The following is a 16,915-nucleotide window of genomic DNA, read 5'->3' as shown; positions in this document are numbered from 1 at the left end:
TAACTGGATATAATTCAGTTTGTTGCCCTGACTGCATCCCAAGGACATGTCATCCAAAACTTCTAGGAGAATGTAATGGAGATGTTTTATAGCTATTTTATGTAGTTTTGACATGACAGCCCACTGGAACTATAGTATGCAGTAAGAAAGAAAGAGCAATTAGGATTGAAAATGCTGTTGATGACATGTTTGTGAATGACAGATCACAAGCTCTAACCGAATAGGATGCAGAAGGAAACTGAGCATTTTTATTCATGAAAACTGTCAGTATTTTCTTCAAGTGATTTACAGAAACAACAGAAAACCTACTTCTGGATAACGGCATGTGAACCTGAAGCTCCCTCATCCTTAATGTAAGTCCAGCACCTTAACCAATACAGTGCATGGTGTTAGGGATTACATTAATACACAGATTTGACAAAGATACGAAGTTGCGGTAAGTATGCTTCATTGCCTCAGTCCCTCAGAAGTATCATCATGGTGCAGCAACCTTCTATGAGCCTTGGTCTTTTGTAGCACATTATTCCATTCTTCCCTGTTTACTGCCAAACTACTCCAATTTTGAGTTCCAGTTTTCCTTATTCCCTTTCTGAAACCTTTTTCCCACCTTAGCTTTGGTGTTAAAACTTGCCTGGTTCCTTCAGGCACAGCACTGAATATCTTCTTAATCATTCTGTTCTTCCACTCAGTTCATGTCCTGCCCATTCCAGCCATTTAATCAATGTCTGATCCATTATACACATTATATAATTCATAGTTAGATCTCCTTGTCCAGATGTTATTTTCTTCCACTGGACCAGAAATTTGTCTCAAGATCTTTCTTTCAAATATGTCTGACTGCTTTTCATAAAATTTTGTTAATGTCCATCTTTTAGCACCATATGTTAGCACCAGTCTTATTAAAACTTTATACATCTTAACTTTAGTTTTCTTGAACAGCAACTTAGATTTCAGATGTTCTCTGAGGCCATGATAGCACTTGTTGATGGACAATATTCATTTTAAGATTTCAGCAGCAACACTGTTCTTGCAGTTTACTTCTGATCCAAGGTGGTGAAACATCACACAACATCAGACTTATATGTGCCAGTATCAGTCCTTTCCAAAGGCCTCACCTTTTGCCCCAGTCCAAAATTCAAGCATGCTGCAGACCTTCTCTCCTTCTTTCAGTCCCTTCAATGGAAGCACTTTTTTGGCACTAACTTTACCAACCATACACAATTCAAAAGCAATATCAAAGCCTCCATAACTCAGTTTACTCCTCCATCTAACTGTGATACACCCCCACTACTCCCAAATTATCCCATTAACTTTCCAGAACTTCCTAACATTGAATGTTACTTCCTCATCATTTCCTAAATCCCTCAACATGAAACCAACCTCATATCCCCTGAAAGAACCACAATCCACCGCCTACTGATCCCATCATTGTAATCCTATCTGCCAAACTGCAGAGATTACCTGGCTTCTAAGGTAGCAGAATTTGTTCACTCATCTACTTCACGATCATAAATTTCAATGTTAAGTTTTTTTGCTATCCTCATTTCTAGTATTTCTCGTTACTTTCACCTTCTCTTGTTTTACTCTCAGTCCACATCATGTACTCATTAGGATGTGCAATCTGTTCAATAGATCCTGTAATTCTTCTTCACCTTCACTGAGGATAGCAATGTCATCAGTGAATCTTGTTATTGATATTCTTTCATCTTGAATTCTAACACCACTCTTGAACCTTTCTTTTACTTCTGTAACTGCTTCTTCGATGTACAGATTGAAAAGCAGGGGCAAAAGGCTGCATCCCTGTCTTACACCCTTTTCGATCTGAGGACTTCATTCTTGGTCATCCAATCTTATTTTTCTCTTTTGGCTCTTGTACATACTGTATGTTACTCAGCTTTCCCTATAGCCTTCTCCTATTTCTCTCAGAATTTCAAACACCTTGCACAGTTTTACACTGTCAAACGCTTTTTCCAGGTCTATAAATCCTATGATCATGCCTTGATTTTTCTTCAGTCTTGCTTCCATTATCAAGTGCAACATCAGGACTACCTCTTTGGTGCCTTTACCTTTTCCTAAAGCCAAACTGACTGTCATCTAACAATTCCTCAATTTTCTTTTCCATTCATCTGTATATTATTTTTGTCGGCTACTTGAAAGAATGAACTGCAAAGCTGATTCTGTGACAGTTTTTGCACTTATCTGCCCTTGCTATCTTCGCAGCTGCTTGGATGAGGCTTTTCTGAAAGTGTGATGGTGTGTCACCAGTCTCATAGATTCTCCACACCAACCTGAATAGCTGTCCAGCTGCCACTTTCTCCACTGATTTTAGACAGTCTGATGGAATGTTAGCTATCCATTCTGCCTCATTATTCCAAAGGTCTTTTAAATTCTGACTTTAATACTAGGTCTCCTGTCTCTTCCATATTGACTCCAGTTTCTTCTTCTGTCACATTATCAGACAATTCCTCCCTCTCATAGAGGTCTTCAGTGTACTCTTTTGACCTATCTCTTCTCTACTCGGCATTTAAAAGTGTAATTCCCATAACACTCTTACTGTTGCTGCCCTTGGTTTAAATTCACTAAAGGTTGTTTTGACTTTCCTGCACACTAAGACAGTCATTGTGATGATTTGTTTCCTCAATTTTTCAGATTTTTCCTGCAGCCATTTCACCTTGGCTTCCCTAGACTTCCTATTTATTTCATTCCTTACTGATTTATGTTGATGGGAGCCTATTTGTGTTTTCCTGAACATTCTTGTACTTAAATCTTTCACTGATCCAGTATTTCTTCTGTTATACAAGTTTTCTATGCAGTTACCTTCCTGGTGCCTGTGTTTATCTTTCTAGCGACTGTGATTGTTCTTTTTAGAAATGTCCATTCCTCTTCAACTGTATTGCCTACTGAAGTATTCCTTATTGCAGTATCTGCATCTTTAGCAAACTTCAAATGCAATCTTATACTTGCTCAGTACTTCAGTATCCCACTTTCTTCCACTCTGATTCTGCCATATGAGTCTCTTAAACTTCACCCTACTCTTCATGATCACTAAATTGTGATCTGAGTCTATATCAGTCCTATTTGGTGTTGATCCCTTACATTTGAGCAATATTCTAGGATGAGATGCACAAGTGTTTTGTAAGCAATCTCCTATGTGGACTACTGCATTTTCCCAGTATCTTACCAATAAAGCAAGTTCCATAACCAACTTTACCTTCTGTAGAGCTATATTAGCATTCAATTTCATAAGCCACATATTGTTACAGCCGAGTATTTGTATGAGTTGACTAATTCCAGCTGTGACTCAGTGACATTGTTGAAGTGTACATTTTTACATTTTTAAACATTTAAAGCAAGTTGTCAGTCTTTGCAACACCTTGAAATCCAATCAAGATCTGATAATATTGTGCAGCTCTCTTCATGTAACATTTTTTTATATAAAACTGCATCACCTGCAACAAGTCTGAGGCTACTATTGATATTGTCTGCTACGTAATTAATATACAACAGGAACAGTAAGCATCCCAACACTGTCCCTGTGCATGTCTGAAAGTATCTCTACATATCTGTCAATGTCTCCATCCAAGATAATTTGTTGTGCCTTCCCTACCAAGAAAGTCTTAACAAACTCACAAATTTTGTATGATATCTCATATGATTATTCTTTTGTAAATAATTATTGAGTGGTACTGGGTCAAATGCTTTTCAGAAGTTAAGGATATTACAACTACCTGACTACCTTGATTCATGGCTTTCAGGATGCCATGTGAGAAAAGTGCAAGTTGGGTTTCTCATGACCGATGTTTCTGGTTAGCATAGGAATTCTGTTCGTGATACCTCATTATGTTTATGGCCAAGCTTTGTTCCAAGATTCCACAACAGATGGATGACAGTGACATTGGACATAGTTTTGTGGATCACCTCTACTTGAATGATGGACATTTAAGGTGAAGTAATCACCTTCCCATAGTCATGGGCAACTGGCATTCACAGCTAACATGGTAGCCGGTTCCTAATTTTCAGTTTTTTTGTCTGGTAATGACATTACGATATCTTCAAATTCTTACATCTTCTGAATTAACCTAATTAATTTTAACTGAAAATGATTACACTACATCATTCCTTTCTGAATACTGTATATCTGTAATAATAATAAGAATATGAAATCCTTTACATTATACTTTTGGTACAGTCACAATTCGATAGTTGGAATACCGAGATAATGAGGGTTACATGTAGCATATTAAATAATGGATAAAAGATGCTTCATTTCACACCGTGCAGTTTTTGTTAGAGGGATCTACAGCATATGATGGTTGAAAGGGGGCTAACTCAACTGAAAACTCCATACAGAATCAGACAGGGGTTTTAACATGCCCTGGGGCAGTGCCACTGACACTAATATCTAAATAACTCTATTTTGCAGTGGTATGAGAATTAAATTGGGACAGTGTCATGGAGCCTCCTTTGTAAAAGAGGATTTCCAATTTTGCTTTGCTACTCTCAATTTCAGTTCCCAATATCATCCCTGAGTAACACTAACTTTGGTACCATTAACATTTTCAACATTTACAGTACCATAAAAGTTGTCTGGCTGGTTCATAAGTTGACAGGGTCAGAATTGAAGTATGACAAAATGGCACAGAGATAATGACAACAAGGAGTCAACTTCACACTTTAGCTACTTTTTTAAGTGAAATACTCTGATAGTAACATGTTTTCTTGGTCAACATTAATGTGATTATGATTTGTTGTAATTCATTGTATCTGCATGCCCACTCCCACCTGTGCTTGTTTACATATTCTGAGGAATGCATTGAATCTCACATCAGGTGTAACACTGATGGCTGAATACAAGTTTCAGATCTCACTCATCTTACTTCCAAAGAGTAATTAATTGGTATTAACCTTAATGAACTGTTTTGGAATTTTGCTTCATATTTGGCATATATAAAAATTATCCATTCCATATCTACACCTACATCCATACTCTGCAAACTCCTGTGAAATGTATGACAAAGGGTACCTGAGAGTGGAAAAGTTCATTGAATGAGAATATATTTTCTTTGCTGAACAATGTACAGTATAGCATATAGTTCTTTTTTCGAAATCTTTCCTACAAATTTGGGGTCAAGAAGACTGTTTGATACTAGTAGCTGAATTGGGCTAGCACTGGAATGTTAATGGCTGCTGTCATGTCACCTTTTGGTGCATATATTCACAACTTCGTTGTTATCTAGCAAAGCCAACAGGAAAAAAACGTAGCTGAGGTAACAAATTGATCTGTAGCTTAGCCCAAGGTATGGGTTAGGTTGGAATGTGGCAGTTTAGAGCTGGCAAAGCCTACAAACGTGGAACTAAATAAATGTGGCTGTGGTGACAGAGTGACTTGTAGATCTGCTGAGGTCTAGGTGGGTTTGGGAGGTGACAGTTTGATTATGTCTTGGGAAATCTAATGAATGTGATACTATAAAAATTTTTTTTTTGGTGACGGACTGATCTGTAAGGTAGCCTGCTTGAAAATAATCAATAACATCACACTATAGCCACCATATTGTTTACGACACTTGTCAGATGCTTCCTACATCACTGGTCAAAGCTGACTACTGATATCAAATATCTATATCCCAAATTTGTACTTGTAGCACTAGCTGTTGAAAAGATGTGGAACAATCACTGACATTCTTAAACTTGTGACTATTTTAGTGAATTAAGAGATAAGTGAAGCTGTTTTCAATGCAAAGGGTGAGTTGAATCCATTAGTGTGTTACTCAACGTGGTTGTAATGGAGGTGATATACCAGTGCCTTCTTTCAACCTTAAAAATGTCTCTGCCAGTTACAGATCTGCAATTTAAAGTGAACTCTGAACCACAGTGCACCTTGGCATTTTTCACATTAACAAACATTGCCAGAAGTGAAAGATGTGAGAAGTAGTATATAAAAATATTACGACCTACTTGGGATTTAATCTGAGGTCTTTGGATCCATAGACCCTAGTGTTGCACGTAATCTTCGACCATAGATACTAATAGACTGGGCAAGCAGTGCAGCGGCTATACATCTGCCGTGGCTGCAACATAGAATCATGTGACTGTTGGCAGAACGTCGGCGGGAGTTCAAGGCAGCATTCTGATTCCTGATTTCACTTCCAGTATTTCTCAGTGGATTTCCTGCTAACTTCACCACATTAAATGTAGCTTATGTAAACACAGCTAGAAGTGATAAATTATTGCGTAACCATTGTACAAATTTAGTTTTACAGCCATTACTTCACAATGAACTTTGTGAACTGCTGAAACACTTTCGATGTTCGGCAATATATTCGCCGCGAATATTTCAGTGTTACCAATTATGAGATGCATTCTCTACTAACAATACGCGTTATGCACTGCATAAAATGTAAATATTGATTGTGTGTGTTTTAGTGCCTTGGTTGTAGAAAGTGTTATAGACTTCATAAATCGGCATAAACAACGAAACCTGTAACGTAAACACACGTGTTCACATCGAATGTAACGAACTCAATTGTGTCGTTCACCCACAAAACGTAAAGCAGTTTCATTTAAAAGCTCTTTTTTTGTTTAAACAGTTTGTTTCGTAGATGTATCAAATAAGATATCTACAAAATCAGTACCTACTTACATGAATACTTGTTCCACAGATCACGAATACGATACTTCGCAATGATGTGTCAGTTTAATGAAAGGTAGACCTATCATTACATGAAAATTCTTCCAATCACTTATTTATACCTAAAAATCGTCTACTGAGTAGGAGCTGCCGTTCATAGATTATTTTAGTTTGATTTTAAATGCTGGTTGGCTATCTGTCAGGCTTTTAATGCTTTTTGGTAAATGACCAAAGATTTTTGTAGCAGCATATTATTTATCCCATACATTACAGCTTATTATCTGGAAACTAACATAGGCCATACAACTACCTTTTTGCAAATGGTATTCAGTATCTGTTTCTGATATTCATATGTTTTATAACTGGGAAGTACAAAATAAAACTAAACCCTGATGAGAAATCAAACCCCTAACTTGTTTTTGCAAATTGTTCTTTAAAATAATACCAGCATAATTCACCCCTTTTTGTACCAAAGTCAGATTTAATCCAGGATAGTAAAAATCATCCTTTCTTCTTATGTAGTAGCAATGCACATTCCATTGCTTTTGGAGTGGGAAGGGTTATTGGTAATAAATATCTCTCTCTCTCTCTCACACACAAACACACACACACACACACACACACACACACACACAAAATAAATAAATATATATATATATATATATATATATATATATATATATATATATATATATATATATATATATGTGTGTGTGTGTGTGTGTGTGTGTGTGTGTGTGTGTCTATGTATGTGCGGATGGATGTGTGTGTGTGTGTGTGTGTGCGCGAGTGTATACCTGTCCTTTTTTCCCCCCTAAGGTAAGTCTTTCCGCTCCCGGGATTGGAATGACTCCTTACCCTCTCCCTTAAAACCTACATCCTTTCGTCTTTTCCTCTCTTTCCCTCTTTCGTGACGAAGCAACCGTTGGTTGCGAAAGCTTGAATTTTGTGTGTCTATCGACATGCCAGCGCTTTCGTTTGGTAAGTCACATCATCTTTGTTTATATTTATTCTTCAAAGTGCTTCGAACAGATGCGTGTGTGCGCAGTAGGCTTGAAATCTTTTCGTTTCACTGCCTGTATCCACATCTGCCTGCGCCCTTCATCCTTTGGAAACCTATACGAAAGAGAAAAAGCAGCTTTGTAGCTTACCATTTCAAGAAATATATACGATTGCAATTTGCGCCTGGAAACACACACAGCACTTCAAACCGCCAATTTACATAACTGTGGCGTTCTGGGTAAGGATATGATGCACACAATAGCTTATCAGTATTCAAGAAATGCCGCTAAATTAAACTAATAATACTTACACGTGAAATTTAATGTTACTTCCCCTCACAAAACGCTCGGTACAACCATAAGCACAACAGGATACCACCATTGTTTTGCCAATAGTCACGTGGTATAGCAGTAGAGATGTTAGTGCCACGAAATATACGTCATGACCATTCTACCAATATCTATGGTTGAAGCACGTAATCGTTTAGACACACACTAGTCGTGTCAGTAAACAGATCTCCATGACTGCAGTCTCCTTGTGCATGCTCCTCATCAATAATAATGGGATAAATTGGAAATTGTAATACATGATTGCTGAACGGCATCTTCGATCAGACCAAGAAGTTTTGCGACAAGTGATATGGAAGCGCGTTCTTGATTTAGTAACCCTACTCGTTAGTTACAAGCCAGGCAGTTAACAAAGAAAGGAAGAGAAAGAAGTGTCCCTGTATGTCCATTTTTTCAGAGATGGTTGTGGGATTCGGCTGTTTGAAACAGGACATCAAATTAAACCCCTTTCGGCCCTGTAGTTTCCAAACTTATTTTATTTGGCTACCAGTTTCGGTTTCGGTTTCCCAACCGATTTGTAGGAAGATTGCACCTCAGTTCTGATCAAACCAGGGGCCAATAATACTGGTATTACAAGATTTCTGCTTGCACTTGCGATCACTTCAACCATGATATGCCGACTCACATCCCGAATCGGCAGGTGATAGTTGAAGTGACCCGCTAGAGAAAACAGAAATCTTGTAATACCAGTATTGCTGGCCCCTTGTTTGATCAGAACCGAGGTGCAATCTTCCTACACATCGGTCGGGGGCCTGAAGATGGCGTAGTAAATTGCCGAAACTGGTAGCCAAATAAAATAAGCTTGGAAACTAGATGGCTGAAAGGTGTTTAATTTGGCATCCAGAAAGAAGTATGGTGGATCTCCCATCCATGATGGAATTCACAAATTGCCTTATGAGCTAATCATCCTCTTTATTCAGTCCAGCAACAAAGTTTGCTAAACGACTGAAAAGAAGTGATGGTGATATCACTCAGTTATTGTGTTCCCAATGTTTTCCTAGTCAGTTTCTGCTTCCTTCAATGAAGACTACAATTAAAATAAGTGAAGTTTCTCAGGCCCTCCCATGTCCTCGGGATGTGACGTACAGACAGTGGCGGATACATATGGGAGACCCGCGGGGCAACAGCACAGTTTCATTGGATTTATTTTGTCGCTCTGTCCATGTAATCTAGTATTTCACGAATGCTGGAACAGCATCTACACCTTCTTCTACAGCTCATCCATCATCCTCATTTCGACTGCTTCAATCCTCTGATTTCAAACAGCATCAATAATTCCTTGTCATCTATGATTTCCGAAATCGGCTAATTGTCATCGACTACTACCCAACGATTCAAGTCTTCAAGATCAATGTTGCACTGTACAGAGGTGTGAAAATTATTAGACCGAATGTTATTTTTTCTTAAAATGAAAACATACATTTCAGAATCATTTGTTCGCCAAATTAAAATACAGGGTGATTATAACTAAAGTTAAACTTTCAAAACGCTGTAGAAATAACACCACTGGTCAGAATGACGTCAGATTGCAATGGAATATTATTGGCGAAGGGGAAAAACGTATAGCAGAGGAAAAAAAATTAGTGTGAAAATTGATTAATAGATGGCGCTGTATGTGTCAGAATATGTAATTGAAAACACCTGTCATGCACATGACCCATTGCAGTTGGTATAAACACGCCAGGTACATGGCTTTTCCTCCAGCCGTGTCAGCAACATTTGCCATGACTGTCTCAATACAGGATCGTGATCTGCATGTAAAGTTGTATTACAAGAATGACGATGTGCACACGTCACTCTGCAGAAGTTCTGGACACTGAAGGGTTTGAAAAAAGGCGTTAGTCCGATGACTGCCTTGGGTCCGGAGAAAATGATTCGGAAATTCGGAAGGGTGGGTTCTTTTGGTGTGCAACCTGGTAGAGGGAGGAAACGAATTGATTCGATGTCAGTGGAAGCAGTGGCCACAGCAATGCAGGAGGAGACGAGTGGTGGTGTGCAAACATGTAGTGCACGGAGAATTGCCCGAACATTGGACATACCTGTGAACACAGTGCATAAAATCCTACGAAGCGTCCTTCTTTGCTATCCATTGAAAATTACCCATGTGCACGCGTTTCTTGCTGTTGACCTGCTAGCAAGACAGACCTTTCCTTTAGGATTTCCTGCTCGCATAGAAGGTGACAATGATTGTCCGTGGAAGATTTTGTGGACAGATGAAGGCCACTTCCATCTGACACGATATGTCAATACACAGAATTGTCGAATATGGGCAACGGAAAATCCACACGCAAATCAACCAGTACCACTTCATCATGAAATGTCACTGTGTGGTACAGGTTTACGGCATCATTTATCATAGGGCCATATTTTTTCGAAGAGACAGGTGCTTCCGGTCCCGTTACCTGCATCGTCACTGGTAAGCGCTATGAGTGTCTTTCGCGCAACCACGTCGTTCCAGCTCTCCAACAGCGTGGATGTGTGGATGGAATCATTTATGGCACACCTCCACACATTGCAAATCCAGTTAAGTATCTGCTGAAGAAGCGCCATTTCGGAAATGCTAGAATTATCATTTCTCTACAGCCTGGCCATCCCGATCACGTGATGTTAATCAGTGTGACTTCTGGCTGTGGTGCTATCTGAAACATGATGTGTTCAGTGTTCCTATTGCAAAGTTAGCTGCGCTGAAGGAAAGCATTGCGTAACACCTTTTGAACATGACCCCGAAAACACTTCGATCAGTTGTGGAACATGCTGTTCCTCGTTTTCAACTTGTAGAAAACGGTTGACAGCTTACTGAACATGTTTTGCGCCAGTCACATGGAAATTAATAACCTGATTTGATTTTGATTGATCCTTCTTATGCTGTTTTGGCCTCAGGGCAGTTAAAAACCGATTTTATTGACGCTTTTTATGCCGTTTTTGGACTCAGGACAATGAAAAGCCGATGTGATTGATGCCTTTTATGCGGTTTTTGACCACAGGACAATTAAAAACCAATTTTTCCCGTCCGATCTGATACGACCTTGCCGTGGTGGATGGGCTTACGTAACTAACAGTATCACACCTGTACACCCATGCTCACTGAGTAGTACTGTTTGTTTCACATCAAACGTGCACCTTAGACATTGTTGTATGATTCATTTGTCATTTGTATTCGACCACTATTAAATTATGATGCTTACAGTGCCAACTATTGCTACATTTTGTAATTATCTATTTTTCTTTTGTCCTACGGTTTCCCCCTTCTCCGATAATACTCGTTGCAATTTGACGTCATTCTGACCAATGGTGTTATTTCTAGCATTTTGAAAGTTTAACTTTAATTAAAATTACCCTGTACATTAGTACTTTGTGTGCATGCCTTTGTTCTTAATGAGCAATTCAACACGTCTTGGCATTGTTTCTATGAGTCTTCAGCAAGAATTTTTGACATATTCATCACGGTACCATATTTGTATGAGTTTCTCCATGAGTTGCAACTTTGTTGTAATGTTGATCATCCTCAACTTCTGCCTAACAATTGCCCACGGTTTCTCTGTAGGGTTCACATCTGGTCTATTCCCAGGCCATGCAACGTTTCTACATTATTTGCAGCTATGAACTGTGCAGTTAAGCTAGCTTTATGACATGGTGCACCATTGTGCATGAACACAAAGTCACCATTAGGAAACAGTTCCTTCACCTGAGGTAAAAGCCTCTTTTCCAAAACTTTCCTATACTGATTCTAATTCGTAGTGCCTTCCACAATGTAAAGTCGGCCAGTAGGCCTACCCTTTGCTGACATGACGCTCCACATCATTAACAGATGTGGGATATTTTACAGTTTGTGCTATACACAGCTTAGAAAACTCTTCGTCAACCATTCTTCGGTCATACTGGCTACTTTCTTCACATATGGAGAATACTGACTCTTCAGAAAAGCAGACCTGAAAGGAATAAAACATTTTAATCGTAAGAAGTCTATGATTTCAGATGTTATATGCTCATATGAACCATACTGTACAAAAGAAAATTTCTCCATGTCTTTGTGGAATATTTTCTTGAAAATAATTATTCATTTTTCAAAAGAAATTTTCACACGCAGATTCTCAACTGCTTTAAATAAAGTTTATTTAGCTTCCTCCAGTCCTCCCCAAATTTATTTCTAACTTTATGAGCCCATTTAAGCCTCTTTGCACTCACCACGGGGTAAGTTTTGCTTTTTTGTGTGGACGACGAACTGGAAGCCCTGCACTAATAAGCTTTCTGCAGACTGTGGAAATACAAACATCGACTCCATAGTTCTCCAAAGCCTTCTTCAAATCTTGACTTGTAGCACTTCTGCTTCTTTCGCTATTTGGACAACTTTTCTTTGAGTTCAAGGGGAAAGTTTGCTCTTGCGTCCACACTTTCCTCGGCGTGCTGGTCTGAAATTAATACCATCTTTCTCTGCCTGTCAAATTTGGCTTACATATTTTTGTGAAATCTGTAATCTGTCTGCTATTTCTCGGTGTGAATACTGTTTTTCTTCGAGTAATAGTTTTATAGTCGCAACTCTCCTTGGAGAAATATCATTTTTCCAACCCATAACCATCAACTATCTGTCAAACAAAAGAATTATCCATAACAATAAAAATATTTATATTTTATGGCTAAAAGTGCAAGTAGACATTCTCATTAGTTTTGTTTAAAGATAATTATACATAAAACCAACCTTAAGATCGTTCCAGCTGAATTGAACTGTCTCCAAAACAGCTGCAACCATGCAATCTTTGCCTCAACAATAACAATTGACTGCTTAGGTAGTGCTGCCAACATTGATAGTAGCAAATGTAAATGTTGGCATATGGATGTAGGTGAATGAAAACGCCAATACCACATGGCTGAATAATTCTAGAGTGAAAGAAATTAGGAAAAAATCAATATTTTATTTTGAGTCTAATAATTTTCACACCTCTGTAGAATATAAAGTGTAGACAGGATGTCATTGCTGTTGAAATTTAGGTCACTACAGCGTGTATCTGTTACAGTTTCTTCATTGGACTACCTATTCCAGGAACTCCTAATAGTGGTCGGACTGATGCTTTGCCACGTCATTCCTACTGAATACGCCACACGTAAGATTTACAGATTTCAAAAACATTTCCACTTCCTCATCTGAATCTGCCATTGAAGTGCGCAGTTCACGGAGATTACGAGCCTTACGTAAATGCTCATATGATGCTCTGATCCTGCGGCTGAATTAATGCCGTCGTGTTTTTTTTCCGTCTTCTGATTGCAACACATCAGCAGGTGGATGAGCTGGACGATGATCAAGGATTAGTAAAGCTTCTTCTCTCAGCTTAAGTGAGCGTAGGTGCTTCTCACTAACGGAACAAACTCTTCTTGAAACCAATTGGTGAAAATGTAACATGTTATCCACGCATTCTATGAATGCCTGAAGTGAACTGTAACTAAGCCATGTTTACATGCTTGACGTATTTCGGGCTTTTGCTTTTACCTACACAAAGATATTTCAGCTAACGTCTGCCCGATTTATTTGCGGCAAAGACGAGGGTTATTCTGTGTCCATTCATTATCAAATCCGCCTTGTTTCCTGACTTTTTTGCATCGAGAATTCTGGTTGGAAGCAGTGGATAATAAAGCTCCGTTTCATCACAGTTATACATTTACTGATCATTTAAATTTTCTTCTACCGGTAATTTGTGTAGAATTTCAGGAAACTGTGAAGCAGGTTCACCGTCGCGAGAACTTTCTTCTCCTTCAATGGTCGTTTGGCGAATTCTATGGCGACATTCCCATCCTGAAAACATTCTGTCGGAAGCTATAGAATCTTTGTTGCCATGTAAATCAAAGTGAAATATTTCAGCTTGTGCTTTATTGCGTCTGTAAAGAAAATTAGCAATTTTTTTCTTATTGATAAAAATGTAGATAATTATTCGACTCTCATACCAAAGATTCATTTGAAAAGTATTTAACACTGACGGACAAAAGAAGATTTATGCTCTTCGTTTGTTAATTTTAGTAAGAGTTACCTTTCGTTGTTCTCATGTCCTGATGATAAGACGTATAAACGAAGTGCTCTGTAATTTCAGGTGAAATTGTACTGAATAATGAAAGCAACTTCTGAAACAATGCGATTTTCTCATTTAGGATACCATGGATCCCAGCTCCTGTAACTCTGGAAGATTATTATTACTTTAATTTTGTGTAGAGAGTTTAGATGGAGGTGACGATCTTCACGACGACGCTGCTCAATAATAGAGGTACGTGAATGTGTTCATCTCTTTCCCTTTGTAGCCGCCAATGTCAGTTTCAATACCTAGGTCATATTTGCCGCGACATTCATAACTTGCAATCTTTCTTTTCATTTAACTTCGAAGCCCCATTATTTTCTTTCTCAGGTGAATAAATGATAGTACTTAGAACGTAGGTACATGCCTCTATCCTGATTGTACGTTCGCATATACCGAGCGAGGTGGCGCAGTGGTTAGCACACTGGACTCGCATTCGGAAGGACGACGGTTCAATCCCGTCTCCGGCCATCTTGATTTAGGTTTTCCGTGATTTTCCTAAATCACTACAGGCAAATGCCGGGATGGTTCCTTTGAAAGGGCACGGCCGATTTCCTTCCCCATCCTTACCTCACCCGAGCTTGCGCTCCGTCTCTAATGACCTCGTTGTCGACGGGACGTTAAACACTAATCTCCTCCTCCTCCTCCGTTCGCATACAACTGAGTGTGTCTCGACGTTAACTATACTTACGACTCATTTCCCTTACAGTATTAACTCTTATTTTGAACCACTCACTCGCGAATTTACGCGTCTTATTTTGTATCGTCAGTCGGGTGTATTCCTTAATAAAGTTACTTCGAATATTCAGTCGCAACGGCGCTTCACGCGAAATATTTATTACGCGACATTCATACTAACTCTCATTTCAAATTTACGGCACAGGCTAAGTTTTTAATAATTTAACAAGGCGGTTACAATGGCTACCGAGTTCCATGACCTCTGTTTCAGAAAAAATTAGTACAAATTTTAAGTTGAAATATTTAAGTAATTTTTTCCATCCAGTATTGTGACTGTAGCCAATTGTTTCTGTTACGTTACGCGCGCTACTGCGTAGCAGACAAGAAAATTATTACCGAAATCAGCCCATGAAATGGCAAATATTTATCATAAAAGTTTGGAAAAGAAGTTAGTTTTGGGACATTAAACCTATTACCAAGAAAACCGACCAGCAAAAGAAAATACGTAAGGTAAGAGCAACAGCACTTCTACACTTTTGGTTGATCGTAAATGTGGAATACAATTGCATTTTTGCGACACCCACTATTTAGCACGCATTTTTTTTTCAAAATTTCTTTTTCTGATATTTTTTGTATATTTTTGTAAATACACACATCAAAAAAAGTTTCGCATCACCTCAGTTCCGAGAGTTTCGGATCCTGTACAGAAAATGGGAATAGAGATCAACATAAACATCATTTCCGTCCTTTTTATTGCTCATGAAAACCACACAATGCATGTTGTACCACCATACAGTGAGACCTTCAGAGGTGGTGGTCCAGATTTCCGTACACACTGGTACCTCTGATACCCACTATCACGTCCTCTTGCATTGATGCATGCCTGTATTCGTCGTGGCATACTATCCACAAGTTCATCAAGACACTGTTGGTCCAGATTGTCCCACTCCTCAATGGCGATTCATCATAGATCCCTCAGAGTGGTTGGTGCATCACATCGTCCATAAACAGCCCTTTTCAATCAATCCCAGGCATCATGTTCGATAGGGTTCATATCTGGAGAACATGCTGACCACTCTAGTCGATCGATGTAGTTATCCTGAAGGAAGTCATTCACAAGATGTGCACGATGTGGACGCGAATTGTCGTCCATGAAGACGAATGCCTCGCCAATATGCTGCCAATATGGATATACTATCGGTCGGAGGATACCATTCACGTATCGTATAGCCATTACGGCGTCTTCCATGACTTCCAGCGGTGTACGTCGGCCCCACATAATGCCACCCAAAACAGCAGGGAACCTCCACCTTGCTGCACTCACTGGACAGTGTTTCTAAGGCGTTCAGCCTGACCGGGTTGCCTCGAAACGCGTATCCGACGATTGTCTAGTTGAAGATATAAGCGACACTCATCGGTGAAGAGAATGTGATGCCAATCCTGAGCGGTCCATTTGGCATGTTGTTGGGCCCATCTGTACCGCACTGTATGTTGTCGTGGTTGCAAATATGAGTCTCGCCATGGACGTTGGGAGTGAAATTGTGCATCATGCAGCCTATTGCGCACAGTTTTAGTCGTAACACGATGTCCTGTGGCTGCACGAAAAGCATTATTCAACATGGTGGCGTTACTGTCAGGGTTCCTCCGAGCCATAATCCATAGGTAGCAGTCATCCACTGCAGTAGTTGCCCTAGGGCGGCCTGAGCAAGGCATGTCATCGACAGTTCCTGTCTCTCTGTATCTCCTCCATGTCCAAACAACATCACTTTGGTTGACTTCGAGACGCCTGGACATTTCCCTTGTTGAGAGCCCTTCCTGGCACAAAGTAACAATTCGGACACGATCAATCCGCGGTATTGACTGTCAAGACATGGTTGAACTCAGACAACACGAGCCATGTACTTACTTCCTGGTGGAATGACTGGATCGGCTGTCGGACCCCCTCCGTCTAATAGGCGCTGCTCATGCAGTGTTGTTTACATCTTTGAGTGGGTTTAGTGACATCTCTGAACAATCAAAGGGACTGTGTCTGTGATACAATATCCACAGTCAACGTCTATCTTCAGGAGTTCTGAGAACCGGGGTGATGCAAAACTTTTTTTGATGTGTGTATATTATACGTGAAAGTATCACAAGATGGAGGAAAATATTTACTAGTTGCGCGTGGGATTCTGGGTCGTCATTCTATTGTTTGACCAGAGAGA

The sequence above is a fragment of the Schistocerca piceifrons genome, chromosome 1 (assembly GCF_021461385.2).
Source record: "Schistocerca piceifrons isolate TAMUIC-IGC-003096 chromosome 1, iqSchPice1.1, whole genome shotgun sequence".
Taxonomy (NCBI): domain Eukaryota; kingdom Metazoa; phylum Arthropoda; class Insecta; order Orthoptera; family Acrididae; genus Schistocerca; species Schistocerca piceifrons.
Note: the sequence above shows the minus strand (reverse complement) of the source record.